The sequence below is a fragment of the Charadrius vociferus genome, unplaced genomic scaffold (assembly GCF_000708025.1).
Source record: "Charadrius vociferus isolate BGI_N301 unplaced genomic scaffold, ASM70802v2 scaffold428, whole genome shotgun sequence".
Taxonomy (NCBI): Eukaryota; Metazoa; Chordata; class Aves; order Charadriiformes; family Charadriidae; genus Charadrius; species Charadrius vociferus.
Genome location: NW_009649712.1, coordinates 520,572 through 525,260, shown reverse-complemented (window position 1 = coordinate 525,260; position 4,689 = coordinate 520,572).

Genomic DNA, 4,689 nt, shown 5'->3' with positions numbered 1-4,689 from the left:
CTTCCCCTCTCTGCCCCCAGCCACAGGCCTGCCTGCAGGATACGTGTGCAGCAACTTGGTGGCTCTGGAGGGAGACATTGTTGTGGGCCCATGCCACCTTTCCAGAGCCTTTGTTTCTGAGTAGCCAATCTGGCAACCAGAATAGCTCTCAGCCCTGCAGAATGAATGAAGATGCCATTCTACCATTTGTTTTATACATACATCACAATGTTTGTTGCATGGCTTTGAGGCAAAGTCATCCATACTGGGTCAGGACTGGGCAGGCAGTTCCAGATTGTTGTTGATAGTTTCATGTAGCTGCTCATAGCCCCTTTGGAATTGCTTTTAGAGGTGTGCTAGCTGTCCTGGGTAGTCTGGTGATATTTATCTCTTCCCTGCAGATCTGAGCCCAAAGATGTAATTCCATCAGAAGCTTTGTCCTTCCTGCCAAGCAACACGTACGGAAATGCAGCGCATTTACTGTGATGGAAACAGGAGTATGCATATGGGGGTGCTGATGCCACCTACGGTGGGAAGGAGGTAAAAAAGATATCTTACAGTATGACCTTGAAGGAATCTTCTGTGGGATCCAAGAATAGGAACCCTGGAGCCATGTCAAGGCACTGTTGTTTCTCCAAGTTCCCCACCATGGTGACAGAGTCCATGTGAGCAGCTGCTGCTGTGTTGTGCTCACGTCTGCCGTGCTCTCAGTGAAGTGTTATGGGACTTCAAGAGGATCACCTTTATTCTCCTGAAATCTGTGGACTATTGCTTGTCAGTGTTCTCATACCAAGAGGAGTCATGAGGTTAGCAACCTCCTGCTTCTGCCAGCAGATTATTCTGCTACCCAGGAAACATTTGTCCCTCTCGTGTCTCTTTCATGTCCCTCTCATGGAATAACAAGCACCATCACTTCTATAAGGGCCCCAAGTCACAATTCTCTGAGTTTTCAGGAGGCTAAAGGCAGAAGAGAGAACAGTTCGTAAATGGGTAGTGAGAAAAGGATCTGATAAAAGAAATGAGGGGTTCAGCAAGTGGGACTGACAACAGAAGGGAAAGCAGCTGAAGACAGGAAAGGATTTCAGACTAGAAGTGTCAGTGGATGATGGAGTGGTGGCAAAGAGTTGATGGCTGACAGGTGCTGGCAAATAGGAAGGTGCCTATGGCACTTGGCCCTTTACGTATAGCACAAGAACCACTTCAGGATCTTGTGAGAGGTCTGAATGGTTTGAGAGTCTTCTTTTGGAACGTGCTATGTAACATGCTGGAGAATCTTAAAGTAGTGCAGCCCACATATGGATTTGGAAGATGATGTTTTCATGAAGTACTAGAATGGAACAGCATTTCACTGACTTTTCCCAGAAGACACCTAGTTTGTGCTCCTCAAAATCACTCTGAGAACCAGACTAGCCATAGAAGCAAATACAAGCTTTGCTTCAAAACCACGCTACTGGGCTAGAGAAAAGTGCTAAAGGCAGCCACTGAACCCAGGGCACATACATCTCTTACACATCTGGTGTTTTTGAGAGGTGGATTAGAACTCCCTTATCTTCCACACCTGAAAGAAGACAGGGACCTAAAGTGTATCTTACACTTCCAGGCGAAGGATACTGCTTTTTTTTTTATGACAGCCCATCAGTGTAGTGGTCCTGCGAAACGGCTTCTCTGCCGTCAGCACACAAAGCAGGCCGTCCAATAACTTTTTAATATAGTGTGTAGAGGGGATGAATTACTTCCCCTGCTCAAGAGGACTAAGAGTATGCATGCAAGTGAGACAAGGGAGAGCTGCCATCTGCTGTTGGAAAGATTCTTGTTCGTCTTTTAGACCAGGCACTAACTGCTGCAGGTGACCCATGAATGCCAGTGACTCCCATCCCCCAGTTTTAGCACACAGAGCCATATTTCGCAGGGGGTCCAGGAAATCTGCACCCGTTGTGCACTGCGGAGAAGTAAAGTTTGCCCTCAAGTGCGGCTGTTCTCATTTCTAACTCAGGAAAAAGACTGAGGATTTTACTGATGTTTTGAACCATCCATACCAAGAGCAAAGCAAAGCTGGAAGGGATGGCAAAAACCACTGTGCCTCCAGGAGGGAGTTTAATGGAATAATCAACCACATTTTTAAATTTAAGCCACAGCTAATCCATTAAATCACTGTTTATATCTGATATCTGCAATGGTTTTCAAAAAGCTGAGCACTATTACTATTGAAATGAAAGAATTCCGGATGTCCTACACTTCTAAAATCTGGGTGGTTTTGGTGAGAAAAAAAAGTTATTACTCCTCTGCTGAAAAGGCAGCTTATTTAATGAAAAGTTGCTTTGAGTCAATCAAAATTATTTATCCACTTCTGAAAACATGTTTACTCTTGCCTTCTAAATTACATTTTAAGCCAATTTAGCTAAATGTAACTTATTCTTTTTGAAAAGACATCCAAATATTTAATATGATTTACAGAAAATATTTCAGTCATTTAAATAGCAAATTAATCTTTTTTTAATTAATCAGTTAAAAAAAAAAAAACACTGAAAATTCTGCAGAGAAAGGTACTGCTTTTTTATATTTTTTTCCAAGAGAGAAAATTAATGAGGAAAAAACCCATCCATATCACCCTAGTCATTTACAGGGGAACCACAAAAGTCAGTAATTCAGGACCAGATCATTCACAAACAAATAAAAATTCATATTGAAGCAGTGTGGTGCTGCTGTGAAAGTAAATACTTTTCAGTTATACTATTGAGGCCTGTTATACGTTAGAAAAAATCATAAGAAATCCTCCAAAGAGATGACATGATTTTTGTCCCCAGTATTCTTCAGAGGGAAAAACCTCTTAATTCAATTGTGATAAAGCTTATAACTTAAACTGGTCAGTCTATGAGAGGGTGTCATTTAAAACATGAATTAGGGATCTCAGCAGCAGCTGTCGCACTCAGCTGGGCTGAATCAAGAGAAGTGAATTCAGGGGAGGGCGGGTGAAATCCATTTTGCAGGGTGCTTATACTTCGTGCTGCCTCCTCCTAATTTGAAAACCTGCCCAAAATGCACCAGTGCAGATTTTTCTTGCAGTGATTCTGTGGGTTTTCACCTGTGTTTGCCTGAGAGCAGAGGCAGCAGTAGGTACATCCAGCAGATGGTGCAGCCCATTGCTTCCTCTGCAGGGACTCAGGGTTAGCAACTGGTTTTCCCAAGGTGGGTTATAAGGTGTGCTGAAGAGGGAAATAAACACCACCATTATGTGGCAAGTCCTTAATGAAGTTATTGATGTAAATCAGGGAAGAAGGCACTACAGCTTCTTCTGTTCCTATACTGAGGTTTTCAAGGTCTGGGGCAGCTTCTGGTGCTCACCAGCTCTCCCACTGCTCCTCACAACTGCAAAGACAGCTTGAACTTGGCAAAGCAAAGGCGGGTTTGCAAAACCCACGCACCCCTTCCCCTCCGGATGAAGAGCATGGTACACAGAGGAGCATCTCAGCCTTTGCACAGCCTGTTTGTAGCCTTTTCCTTTGAGAAGACAAAGGTGAAAATGTAAAGCTGTGCAAAACAACTCTGGCAGCTGAAAAAAACAAAGCTCCCTTCAAAACTAAAAAGAGCTGGAACCCCGGAGGTCACTGCAGTGTAGGATGGTGCTGCCGTCCTAACAAGTGTCAGGTGCTTTGGGGCTGAATCACGGTCTTGCTGAGCTGGTTGGATATCCTCAGAGCTGCAGGCTGCCACGGGATGGCCACGGAAGGTAAGAAATTGCTCTGAAGCAGAAAGAAAACAAATTTTAAAAAATCTTTCAGAGGCTCGCCAATAAAGTTTCTTTGGCTCTGCATCTGGGCATTGCTCCCAAATTCAGCCTCTCGCCCTCAGATAAAGCACTACAGCCTCGAATGAGAGTCAGATGCGTGGGAGGGGAGTGCACGTATCTGCCTGGGCTGGAAAACATATGTACTGTAATGCCTAGAAAATGCTTTTTACTTTGGGCCTTGCTCCAGGAAACCTTTTTCCTTGCTTTTATGATTGTCCCCTGTTGCTTGGGACTGCCCAGATGTTAAACCCAGCCCCAAGGACAGGGAGGCTGAGGAGATTTCTTTGTGCTCTTCCCTGTGCCACCTAGATGTGGGAGCACCCAGCCTCGGGCATGGCACCTCCAGCTCACACCATTGCTCCTCAAGAGGTGGGTGAGAAGAGATGGTCACCGCAGGCTGCGGGGTGACCCGTCCACAGCGACCAGACCCGCAGCTTCTGCCTTTATCTGCTGCAACGAGTGGATCAAGTCCCAGCCTCAGCAGAGAGGGGGGACAACCAAGTTCCTCGTGGGGCAAAAGGAGGGAGAGAGGAAGAGATCCTGAGAGACTGTCACTGGCCTATCCCAACCATTTTATCATGTGATTGTATTACTCGGTGGATTGACAGTTACTTTTTTAACAGCTGTATCCTCGAATTTTGTAACTATGTGAGGATTTTAGCTATTCTCAAACTATATATTGCCCAGAGAGGTTGTTGAGGCCCCATCCCTGGAGGTGTTCAGGGCCAGGCTGGATGTGGCCTTGAGCAACCTGGTCTAGTGGGAGGTGTCCCTGCCCATGACAGGGGGGTCGGAACTCGATGATCTTCAACGTCCTTTCCAACCTAAACCATTCTATGATTCTATGAAAAGCAAACATGAACCACCACCATCAAACCATATGCCCTCAGCCTGCCCCGGATCGCAGAAAGAAGCTGGGCGGG